Source organism: Zonotrichia albicollis, chromosome 1, assembly GCF_047830755.1.
Source record: "Zonotrichia albicollis isolate bZonAlb1 chromosome 1, bZonAlb1.hap1, whole genome shotgun sequence".
NCBI lineage: Eukaryota > Metazoa > Chordata > Aves > Passeriformes > Passerellidae > Zonotrichia > Zonotrichia albicollis.
The window spans coordinates 9,038,925-9,051,933 of record NC_133819.1 but is presented as its reverse complement, the minus strand read 5'-3'; the positions used below and the strand labels follow the sequence as shown (position 1 = coordinate 9,051,933).

The 13,009-nt window shown below is 41.9% G+C and overlaps 1 long non-coding RNA gene across 5 annotated transcripts in view; it reads right to left on the bottom strand.

The window, feature by feature from the left end:
* The window catches only part of LOC102064396 (uncharacterized), a 31,553-nt gene extending 19,001 nt beyond the window's left edge, over positions 1–12,552 (bottom strand). For 3 of the 5 annotated variants that reach the window (XR_012582912.1, XR_012582929.1, XR_012582923.1), the window contains exons 1-4: positions 12,370–12,552; positions 2,621–2,702; positions 2,142–2,242; positions 516–1,607 (exon numbers count right to left, since the gene is read on the bottom strand). This is a non-coding gene — a long non-coding RNA (uncharacterized LOC102064396). The remainder of the gene's footprint in view (positions 1–515; positions 1,608–2,141; positions 2,243–2,620; positions 2,703–12,369) is intronic. The other 2 variants (XR_012582939.1, XR_001332920.3) reach the window with 2 other exon arrangements.
* Between the last annotated feature and the right edge of the window lie 457 nt (positions 12,553–13,009).

The following is a 13,009-nucleotide window of genomic DNA, read 5'->3' as shown; positions in this document are numbered from 1 at the left end:
GATCAGCTCTCAGCAGAGCTTAAGAGTGCAAAGTCAGCTCAAGGCTAATCCTTAATACAGGTAAAATTCAATTCTGCAAAACCAAAAGAAAACAATATATATATTAAGAGTATTTAGAGGTATGTGTTCACTACAGGAAAAGCTGGGAGACACCAGTTTGGGGAAAGATTGCATTTCTAAGTTGTCTCTGAGCCATCTACCTGAAAACTTTGTGAGTGGGAACAATAGATGAGGTGAGAAAGGGACAGGACAAGCTTGGGAAGGAGAGTAATCACTGTCTGTGACAGTATCTGCCAGCCTCTGTGCAACAGAGACTGGCCAGGCAGGGACTGGGGAGAAGGCACTTTATCACGTGCCTTGTCCAAGCAAGGCAGTCTGCCAGCCACTGCTGCCACAGGGAAGCACCAGCTCTGCCTGTCTGCAAAGGCAGTGCTGGAGGAATGAAGCCAGAGCAGTAAGTTTCTATCTTGGAGCACATTTTTGCCCCAAAGGTCTGTGTCACTGCAGGGACTCACCTTGCTGGAGTCTTTCAGGATGTAGGATCCTTGTCAGGAAGCTCTGCTGCACACCATGGCAGCTGTCTCTTCTTTTCAACCACCTCTGTCTGAGGACACTTATTGATGTGTTGGGAAAGGAATTCAATTTTTCTGAAAGGGAGTACTTTATTCATACATTTTCTTATATATGAATCCACATTTGATTGCAAGCTGTTTGTAACATGGTACTGAGCACAGAGACCCTAATCCTCACCAAAGCCCTTGGGTAGTGTTCACTACAGGAACAAACAAAAACAGTGATTGCATTAGTTACCCACTCAGAAAACCTGGCTGCCATTTAAGGATGCTGCTTCTTGCTGTCCCTCTGCAGAGCACTACCCTCAAAAATGAAAATAATTTCAAATAATCATTTCAGTTTCAGGTTGCTCAAAGCAAGGCACTGGTAAGGGCAGGCTGTCAACTTTCCTGCACCAATTAATGTATTGATAAAACTTCTGGAGTAGTGACATTAACAGCATTATCCTACAAAGATACCTGCAGGTAATATCAACACAATTACTATTGAATCTGAAGTGGGGAAACTGGTGAGCCTGCCTTAACAGAATTACCAAGATACATTGAATTATTTCTACCAATATGGAAACTTATATAAGAACAAAGCACTGAGTGAGACGTATTTGTCTTTGTTGGGCAAATCTGAAGCACAGATGTTCCCCAGGCCATTCTGGCCTGTGCTGGTGATATATTCAGAGCTCTGGATGTTTCAAGTAAACACATCTCAGCCACACTTCCTCCACCTCTCCTACTGCTTTTGCTTAAAGGAACAGGCCCTTAAAGTAAAGAGTTACCCAGCTACAGAAGGTGATTTATATCTGTAGCACCACAGCCAGGGGAGGAGGCTTAGCCCCAAGGTAGGATGTCAGAAGAAGGAGCTCATAGCAAGGTATGGATGGGCACAAGGCATTCATCCACTTTCACTCCTGCAGCAAAAGCCAGTGGCCAGACCAGTGTTTAACAACCTTTGGACTTACTCCAGCCAGTGCAGAGATGTTAGCTTCAGGGTGAGGAGAGTGGGGAATGTGATCAGACAGGAGCAGTCACAGGGCATCTCTGTGAAAACAAAGGAAAGGATGCTGGATGAGAGAAAGTTGGGATATGTCCATCTTAGCCCTATGTAGCAAATGCCTCCACTCTCAAAATTTGAGCATGCCTTTATAAAACCTTAATGTGCCTTAGGCATGATCTGTCCCTTTTTCATTTAACCCATGTATGTATGCATGTACATATACAAATATATAATATATAAGTGACCCATTGAAGAAACAAAGGAACAAACACCACACAGGGTAGGCAATCCTACTTAGAGACATTGCTTTCCCTGTTTCACTTGCTTTGGTAGATTGCTATATTGTGCAGAGATATCTCCTCACTGTTTCCTCTTAATTATCCTTAATTCTATTAAACAGACAAACATCAACTGCAAATAATGCATGCTTAATTATGCAGTGTTGGTGGTTGATACTGTATTATCACCAGCTTTTCTTTTAATATTTTGGCAACACTCAAATGAAGCTGCTACAATGTGCTTAAATAGCCTCTATCAGAGTGATGGTCATGAATCCACTGCATGCCCAGTAACCTCACCTCTGCCCACAGAAGGCCAGCAGGGGTGGTGAAAGGGAGCAGTTCCCATCCCAAACGAGCTTCCAGATGCCGTTGCTCGATATGGAGCTGATGGCAGGAGCCTTGCAAATGGTTGCCAGGCGACCCCAGAGAGAGGCAGGAAGCACCACCATGCAACACAAAACAATAATTTTCAAAATAAAGCAAAAATTCTCTGGGTTTTGTCATCATTATTATTTGTAATCGCTTCTGAGGATGGAGAAAGCTTGTCAGACCAGATGGGACCAGAATATATAATGAAGGACACAGTACATTGCACAGGAACCAGAGGTAGCTGAGAGCAATAGGGCCCCCGGACTGTCACTATCGCATTAGGGATAAACAAAACCACAGGGACACCAGTAAAAATGCATCTATTTTCACAATGACATTGCAGAGATGCCATATGACAGACAGCATTTTTAATCACTAAATAATCATCTCCTACAGACACTCTTTACCTGTCATGGTAGACTTGGTCTGGGCCTCCAAGGGTCTAGATCTTCCTGGATTTGGCTCTGTGCATCATATTTGCCACAGAATCTGTAATCCAAACCAAAATAATTTGTTTTCTATGTTGAATATTTCTAGAAACAAGGTGTAAAAATCTTGGTGAGGTGGGATTTCTTTTGCTAGATGCTTTGCTTTCTTGCCTCTTCCACCTATGTACTGCCCAAGCAGAAGTGGCGCACTTAAGCTGTAACACAACAGCTTAAATAGATCCATGAGCCACCTCCCCATTTCAGAGGACACAAAACACCTGAGGCATGGCCCTGTGCCAGCATCCAGGTAATGAGAAGAGCTGAACCAACTCCTAGTGGGCCCAAAGAAGGGATTGGAAGTATTTAGATAGAACATTTTACAGTGAATTGGTGAAACTGTTTCAAGTAGATTTATCCTCATGTTGATTTATAGGAGTCCTGCTGAAAGACAATGCATTTGCCCAGAGTGAGGCTATAAAGAAGATTTGACCCTTGATAAGTATTCACCTTTCCAAACATAACAAGCCAGGTGCAGCTCTTCTTCCAGACCTCTCCTAAATACTGGAAATGGGTTGGGTGAAATAGGTCTCAAGCCAGTGCTGGCCCTGCTTGAAATGGGAGTTTGGACTGGGTAATATCCCAAGGCCCTTTTGGTGTGAACAGGGCTGGAGTGGTACAGTGATGAGGAGGAAACCTGGGCACTGTGAGGCCTCTTCAGAGCCCTTGAAGCATCCTAAATTCATACTGGCAGAAGTGCAAGGAGTAGAGATTTCTTTCTTTGCTGACCGAATCAGTCAAGTGCCTGAAACACCTTCAGGGTGCAGAACAGCTCCTGCATTCCCATGGCTGAGTCACACAGGCCAGAGACAGCCTTGTGCCAACGTGGGATTGGCACAAAAGCTGAATAATGAAGAGATGTTTACACTGCTGCTACTGCTGCTGCTGCTGCTGCCTTTACTCAGGGACTGGTTTTATTCTTGCAGGCTCTCAGGCACTCACCATTCATGCACAGGTGCAACAATAAAGGGGCCAAATGTGGAAGGCAGGGTGTGACTAAGCCCAAAAATGAGCGACACAAATGCATTATTCATGCAGAAAGCTTACAATGCTCCACAATTCCTTTCTTCAGAGCAGATCACTCCACTATCAACGTCAGCTACACGATTCTTCATTTCTGACACCTGCCTTTGTTCCTTTTCTACCTCAGGAGTGAGGTGACCTGGGTGTTTGCCTGAAATGGTTGCTCAGGACAAATTTTCCAGCAATGCTGGGTAACAGCCTGGGACATTTAGGGGGTAGAAGTGACACAAAAGTGACAACAGGGTCCTGCCCTCTTATGCTGTCTGCCCCTCTGAGCACAGGAGTCTGTGTGATGTCAGGAACTTTGCTGGAGAAATGTATTAGAGGAAAAGAAGGGTTTAAAAAAGAGAGAGGAAAAGAAAGCAAAAGGGAAGGTCAGGATGGGAAGAGAGAGAAACTTCCAATCAACATTAAAAAAAAAAGATGGAAACTTGACTATGTTGTTGAAAATAATAGGGGTTTTAACAGTTAAAAGGTTTTAAAAGGTCATTATGCATTTAGCAGCAAAAGAGCAATATGAATTTCTAAGCAGCAACATCTGGAAGATCAAAAGAAATCATACTTCAATCAACATGAAAATCTCTGCTCATTACACACAATCATATTTAGTTATTAATAGACACAGGCTAGACACTGACATTTTACACATTTCATCCTATGATGCGCCAGGGACACTTCTGGCATTTAGTTTATCATTTTCATCAGTGTCATGGAAAGAGTGACCGATATGACCCCAAAAAATCTCACACTGTCAGTCATCGTAAGTGAATTTATCAACACATACGAAATCAGAATCCACATGAGAGTTTTAACTGTTTGCATACTAAATTACTTCATTCTTCACGCTTCAAAAAAAAATCAGTTTTGCATAATAAATAATGATAAGGGCCAGTGGACAGTCATATAGGTGGAAACAGTATGCAAAATACTTGGAATTCAAATTTGACATGTGAATATACCCAGAAGTTGCTTAAGTAATCAGCTCAGCATCTGTATTAGCCATTGTTAGAGCTTAATACAAAAGCTCTTCAGCTTATATTAAAAGCAACCCAACTTAAACTGCACCTGGCACATGTCCTATTAGTATTTTTGCTTTGTTAGACAGCTTCCAATGGATTCAGATGTGCAATTAGGTCAATATTAAAATTAAACGGTCTGTTGTTTTAAGTCAGAATACAAAGAGGTCTTGGGGAGGAAGGAGTCAGTCCAAAAATAATGTTGACTCCAACATGAGCACAAAAACAAAGTGCTGTAAGCCAGCAGTACCAGCCTAAATCTGTACCTTGTGGTGTGAGAGGGAAGGCTCTTAGCTGAGAATCGTTTGCTAAACTGGCATATTCGATTTCATGACTGATTTTTGTGTGTAATAATTGCATTAAAAAAATAATGAGAGTGGGTTTCTTTCTAGTTTTAGCAATCACTATGGCAAACATGCTGAGACGCTTCAGACAGAAATGTGATTTTACTTCTAATGACAATTATTTTTGGACTGAATTGTAATTTAGTTCGTTAATTAGATCTGTCACTGCATTTTCTAACTCGGTTATTGCATCCTTTGATGATTTTACTAGAATTATACTTCTATTTCTGCCACTTTGCATTCTATGCTTTAATAATTCTTCAGACAAGTATGCTAGGCAGTTGATTACATTTTGTGGCAGCAGTAATGTAAACCCTCTCCTGTGTTACATTGATTCAAAAATCACACTGGTCACTGAACCAACGCACTAAGCCAATGCTGCTCTGAATGAGTGAACTATTCAGAGGAATTCAGCCAGGGACTGATTGTGGACATGCTTTTTTAGTCATTAAATGGACATAAACAGTTATGAGGAATTGTAAATGTAAACAAGATTTAAAAAAAAAAAATCCTGAATGTTCTAAAACTCATTTAGTTATCAGCAAAATGAGATCTTACCTACTAAATTATTTCAGGGCAAGCTGGCATAGGTTTATTATATATTAATGAACTGACAGATTTTTAAAGATCTTGCCATTTCAACAACTTTAGAAAACTGATTGTTTTTATGCAAGGTCTGGCTTTTTATTCATCCAGAACTGTGGGTGTAGTTCACTCTTGGAATAAAGACAATATGATCAAAATAGTCACATCCAAAAAAACTCCAGCACTCCCCAACCACTGATTCCCCCAGCCTCCCTGTGTACCCAGACATCTGCCAGTCAGGTGCTGTGTGACGTGGATTACAAGGCAAAATCCTGTTGCTGAAAATACCCACCACTAAACATAGCTGGCAGGGCAGTGAGCAGCCCACTGGACTATGCTGGCTGTAATTCCAATGCCTGCCCTGCACAGGAGACAGCTTGGAGCTGCCCTGCAGCCCAGGCAGAGCAGGGAATGATCACAGCTTCCCTCTTCTCTTTGCTTGCTCAAAGGAGAAACATTTGCTCTGCTTCCTTTCCTGGAATTAAACTGCTTCTGTTGTCTCTCTTTCAAGAGAGGGATCACAGAGCCAGAATTCCAGAAATTACCTTGTTCTGCCTGACATGTCTTTACTCAGTTCTGTCCCACTCCTAAAAGAATGCATTTGATAGAAGATTTTTTATTTAACACATTCAGGGATATGCCAGTTTAAGAGCATTTTCATGCTTACTGTACAGCTGGATTTTTTTCAAAGTAGCTGTGCAGGCTCTAGGAAGACATCCTGTGCATCCAGTATTTGGTTACTTGGCTTTAGGGGTGCTATGAATTTCCTAGCAGTGACTAACCAGACTTCCAGGACAGAGGGATCAGCTAATCACTTCCCAGCATTCTTCTTCCCACATTTCATTTAATTCATCCAAGTGGGCTCAATTTTCAATCCACTAAGCAACAGCACAGGGTAAAAATATTTGTAATTCTAATAGTTGATTTGTAATTATTTCTTAACCTCCACGGATTTCTTTTCACTTCTTGAAATGTTGGGCTGCAGAACAGAAATGTTGGGCTGCAGAACAGAAATGGATATTGCTTTAAAAGGTTCCATAAGCCTGGAAAATGGATCAATGCCCACATACCAGGCTGGTGGTCAGAAAGGCCTTGCTGGGGTATGAAGGAAACACTGAATCAACAGTGTTCAGCCCCATGAAGAGGCTGTCCATTATTCCATAGACCAGCCCAGAAACTGAGCACTAATTTTCTTTCTTTAAATGCTCTCCCATATGATTTTTGATCATAAAAGTGCACCTTAAAATAACTAGGCTTAATAATAAACCATTTGAATCTCAATTGTTAAAATTTCCAAGGATTTTCCTAAAAATAACCAATAGTTCCTCATGAAGGTGCTTTCCAGTCTCAGAAATACATCCCAAGCTGGTGGGAATGAGTTCATGGCTTGGAAGTGGAGTTGTAAGGGAGGATGTCTAGGAATTTCTGCTTTATCATCTCCATGGGTTTTTGTCATGTTATCATGGTTTAATTTTGGCAATTTACCTCCTCTGCTATAAATATAGTTTAAAAACCTAAAAGGCAGTTCACTCATGGCTTTTCTGAACCAGTTGTTTGGGTTTTTTTAATCTGCTAAGCAAAAATACTTGAATATCTACAATGCTTTTTGAAGAGGCAAGACAGAGAAAGATAAAGCACATGGGCATGAAGGGAGAGGTGGGATATTTGGCCAATTGCTGCAAAATTAGACACTTGGAACAAAACAAAGCTGTTTAAAGTATAAAGCTGTAGGAGCACCATATGAGCAGGGCAGGAGGAGGGTGGGTTTGAAGGGCAACACCAAAAAAAAAAAAATCACTTATCTTTTAACAACCTTATAACTATATAAAACTTGGTATATACTTATAACTATTTAAAACTTGGAAAAATCATGTGCACAACTTTGGGTGGAGGGAGTAGCAAGAGAGCATCTTTGTATCACAGTAAAGCCACACGTGTTCCTTGGATGCAGTGGGGTGCTGGCCCTTGTCCCCACAAGTGTTTTCCTCCTGTATGTTCTGCCCCAGACACTGGGAGGTCACAGCAAAGAACGGATCCAGTGAGGACTGGACATGCTCTTTTCCTGGGAGAGAAAAAAGCCCTGAGAAATCCTGAGGCATGACATCCACACTGGGTCAGTAATTGAATGGAAGAGGGGAGGAGGGGGAAAAGGAGAAAGAGGGTTGTCAGGCAAGCAGAAAAGCACAGGAGAAAAGGCAAAAAAGGTTTTCTCTTGGCATGAAAAGTGCCCTGTGACATCTGCTCAGATGTTTGTGGAGCAGTAGGATTCATGCAGGTAAAAAAACCTATCCTGATGCAGGCCTGAAGCAAGGCAAGGTGGGCTAGCTGTGGGAGGACTGTCAGAAGGGATGTAGTCACTCTGAAACAAAGATGCCTCTGCACAAAACTTGTACCAGTGCAACTCATTCCAAAACAGAGTCATGCTGCTTCCAAAGTGGTTTAATTAAGGCAGAATCAAAATGTCAGCTTAAAATAAAGGAAAAAAGAAAATGAAAAGAACTTTTGTATGAAGACACAAGGCATCTGATGCCAAAAGAGGCACAAAATTACAGGGGAGGAGAAAAAACATCTCAACATTTCCATCTTGCCGAAGACCTTTCTCTCTGGAGGGAATTTCAGTTGAATTGTTGCCACTGCCAGCAGCTGGAGTTGCAAACTGAGCAGGGGAGCAGCAGGGTTCTCATTCTCTTGCCTTGCTGACCAAGGACTCTGACAATCCAGCTCATTATTTTCAAAAGCTCAGCTCAAAGCAGCAGTCCCAGCACTTGCTGGGCCCATATTAGTCCATTTACAGCATTTGTACCATCCAGTGACAGGAATTCTGGCAAGAACCAAGATAAAAACCCTCTTGGAAAGGAGGTTTGGTGAATGGCAGCACTAAAAAGCACTTCTGGTTTTTCTGTACAAGAGAAAATTCAGTGAGAAATCCAGCACAATGCTGCAGCCAGATGCAGTTCTGGGATGGGAAGCAAGACCTTCATTCCAAGTGGAGAAGCCTTGGGTGCCCTTCTTCCACTGAATGTTTGCTGGAGGTTTGTGAACCTCCACCTGCACTTCAGAAGGGGAACTGAAGAAACTGAAACTGTGATTGCTGCTTTTGCTCCAGACTGGCTTGGGCACCTGGGAAGCTCCTCAGGTGCAAAGCAGCACCTGCCTTGACCTCATGCAACCACAGGCAAAAGTCCAGGCAGCAGCTCCAGAGATGGTTTTGGAAATTTTATCCCAATGCCAGACTGGACCAAATCAGTTCACAACAAAAAGAGACTCAGAACACCTGCAACAAATGTGGTTATTGTTGTTGGATGTTGTTTCAGCTTTCCTAACCTAAAAACAACAGTTAATAAAACTCAGCAAAATCTTCTCTGATAAATTCCACCATTGTGCAAATTTTTATGCCAGAGTTATACGCCTAAGTAATTAACAGCAGCACTTCAATGGAAATGATAGTAAAAACCACACTACAGTAGTGCTATGGGGAATGTTTTCCCTCTGTCTTGTTACAGTTCTTTTTTCAAAGTTGGAAATAAATGTATAAGTTAAACAAAATAAAAATGCCCACCTAATTGTGCAGATGCATAGTTAATTAGTCACTTAATTTAACCCACTTAGCTTCAACGGGAAAGAAATGCAATCTGACAGTCAAGGCAATATTTTTCCATTCATTCCAGTGTTTGAAAACATCTACTTTATTTTAATAGCACCTGAATTCAATGGATTGATGCTAATGTTTTTGCTTAATTTGGTTTTAGAAAGGTTGTATAACATTAAATAGGTAAAGAACATACCATGGTTAAAAATAACTGTCATTATGTTTCTAGCAAATATTTTAAAATGTTATTAAAAATAAATATATATACATTTGTGAATAGATTGATTAAAGAGGTATTTAGCTGGGAAAATTTGCTTTGAGATGAAAGTTGATTAAAAATAAAATCATGTGCTCACAGCTCCAAAGAGGACACTGCTAGAAAACATTGAAGTGTGTGGTTTGTTATATTTGCAATCCGAGATTCCCGTGTTAATGGCTCCCCGGTATTCATTACCATAATGCAGCATTAAACAAGCTATGCTACACTGCCTCCACAACACTCTGCTGTCCATCAGCAGGGAGCAGGGCACTGGGGACCTGATCTGCAGCTCTGTGCAGCCAAAGACTGCTCTGCTTGTTTTCCCTGCCTTGCCTTTCACCTACAGCTCGAGGTGGCACCTGCGCCCCAGGAGCGCTCACGCCGGGCATCGCTGAGCAGGCTGTGCTGCTCCTGCTGCACCTCTCACTCAATACACCCTGGATAAAGTCCATGGATAAAGGCAAAGGCAGCCCACCCTGACCCAGGAGGCAGGCAAAACTGAGATACAGCCCCAGGGCCATGTTGCTGGATTCATGCCCACCACAGAAGGCTTGGAACTGAATTTATCTCTGCTGATATTGCCAGGGATGGCAGCAAGAACACCTTCTCCAAGAGGCTTAGAACCACTGCCTTCAGCATCCTATGTACCACTGCCAGCACACACAAGTATTACATCACCATGGCTGCCAAAGCAAAAGACAATTTGGGGACTGGGGGACTCTTAAAAGGGTCAGTAACAAAATCCACACTGTGTATTCATGGGAGATTTTTGGGAAAGACTTAAGGAAAACTTCCACACAAAGCTCAGTGCAAGCACTGATACACTCAAATATAACTGTGTGCTTAAGTCTTGGCCTGAGTCCAAAGCTGTAAAGAAATAATATCCACAATAATGCTGACTGCATGCCTCTCCATGAGCTATATGGAGCCACTACATCTGAGGGCAAACCCCTGTAGCACAATGCCCTTGTTTATAAATATCTGCTCATGCTTTCATATGGGTGCATATATAAACACACATACACATATATATACTAAATACACGTGCCAGCATCTACCATCTAAAGATCACAAGATGCTTTCAACATAACTCTCATGAATTAGATTTTCTAGTGTGAGCTTTACAGATAATGGGTTTTTTATCTCACTAGTGATTCTGAAAAAATGATGTTGAAATGACTCTCATTTCAAACTACTTTGTTACTTATCTGCAAACAGAAAAATATTTTAAAACCATTACATCAGGTAAAATGCTTCATCTATGAAAATATTTTATTTTTCATCTGATGTTAAGAATTTAGAACTTTTTGGAATAAATTTTCATGCCATTTTTAGCTAAAATGTACTTTCCAATTTAAAAAAAAATGAAATATACCACCCTGACAGTATTACAAAGAAGCATACCTCCTATGAAATTAGAAAGCAAAATTCACAGTGAGATGACTTTTTTTTTTACATGTAAATATTTAGTATCATGGAAACTTCTTGGTACATCAGAAGTTTTGCATAAAATAGTTCATCCAGTTATATATTTAGGCCCCGCATATGGTTCTTGGTTTTGAAGTTGTAGACAGACTGGAAGCAGTTTAAGGTATGTCCTTAGTCCTCCAGCCTTTTTTGTGAAATTTGGTATTATATGCTGTTAGGGTATGAGACATTAGGGAAGGGAATACACATGTCCTTGGTTCTTGAGCTGCATTAGTACTGGGAAATGAAATATTTACTGTGGCAATGAATATATTAACAGTAAAAAGGGAGAGTCATTACTTGTCTACAATGTAGCAAACTCTTTTGCTGAACCTGTTTCTGGTACACACCATGGAAAAAAGTTCCTGCACTTTGTCTCCCTCCAGCTTTGCCTTTGTCCAGAAGGAAACAATGCAGGAAAGCCAGGGAGTGAGGGCATCCTCCTGCCTCTGGCCAAGGGCACGGCAAAGAGGCTGCTGCCTGCACACTGCCACAGAGTGCAGGCAAGAGGAGGATAAACTGATGTGGCCCAGCTCTCCCTGGGATGCTGCCCCTGCATGCAGCCCTTCTCCTCTCATCTTCACTGTGCAGCCAGGGAAAAGGGAAGGGAAGAAAAGGAAGAGGCTCAAAACCAAAACTTGCTGCTGTGACTACAGCAACACACAAAAAGTTGTTTATGCCCTGCCTCACACACACTAATGTCACATTTGTCAGACATCCTTCTAGGATAAATCATGGTTAGTCCTGGCACTCTTGGGGTCTCCAGCTGTCTACAGCAATGGAGTCTGACAGTCCCATGTCCAGGGAGCTGAGAAGAAAACCAATCTTAAGGAGCTGGAGACAGGTGAAGGAAATCAAAGAACACCTAAAAATTGTCATTGCCATAATGCATAGCAATAGATTTTAAAGACTATTCAGCTGAAAAGATAAGTATCAGCACGTGGAAGAAACTCTGAGCAGGAAATAACAAAAAAAGAGAAAGGCCAGGTTACGCTATCATTTGTTTAATCATTAATATAATGGATGATGGGGAAGGAAAAGGTCTTGCCAGCAATGCAGTTTAGTTGGATCCTTAGTGAGGCATCAGCTTTGCTCTCAGAAAGTCTTTCTTGAAAAATAAATTCATATTGGCTTGAATACAGGCACTGTCACACAGAGTGACAACTGGCTGAGTGGCTGTAAACAAAAGGTAAAGATAAATGACACTACATCAGGTTGGTGTGCCTGCATGGAAATGATGGCCAACCAGATACCATCGAGGACAGGCTGGAGCTTTCAGAGAGCTACCCAGGCTTTATTTCACATCTTTGCTAATTATCTGCAAAAGGAAGGAGAAATGCAGCGCATTTACTTCATTTGATTTTCAAGAAAAGAGGCAAGACTCTCACCTGCTCCTGGGAGACCCCTAATACCAAAGCAGTGTCGGCAGGGAGATGGATTGCTCTGAGGCTGCTCAGGCAATTGTTTGGGAAAACGCCCGATGGTGGAGGTGGTGGCAGCAGTACAAAAGAATATGTAGCAATTATCTGCCTGGCGAGGGGGCTGTACAGGAGCAATCCAGCTCTTGACGTAAGCAAAATGCAGCAAAGCAGATAAATAAATCTCTGTGTGTCGAGGGGGGTGTTTTCAATAAACCTGCAGGGATTTTTGCTCCAAATTATTTTAAGTATCTGTGCTATTTCCATGGGGAATTTCTTATCTCCTCCTTCCATTGTGAGGGCGTTCATTCACCTTGCAGGCAGATGAGTGAGGAGGAAGAGGTGAGACAGCATTCATTACTTGGATGTTGAGGTTTTACAACACAAGGAGAGGGAAGAGTAGCAGGAGGAGTGTTTGAGTGGGCAGCCCAAAGGAGGAGCAGCAGCAGAGAAAGAGAATGGTGAGGATTAGGCAGAGATCTCACAAAGTATGTTAAAGCCAGAAGGAAAAGGACTCTTTTCTTTCTGCCTTGTAGATGAAGGCAGGCCTGGCTCTGTTGTGTGCTGCTCTCCTTACTGCCAAAAACAGAGCAACACTGTTTAAGAGAGG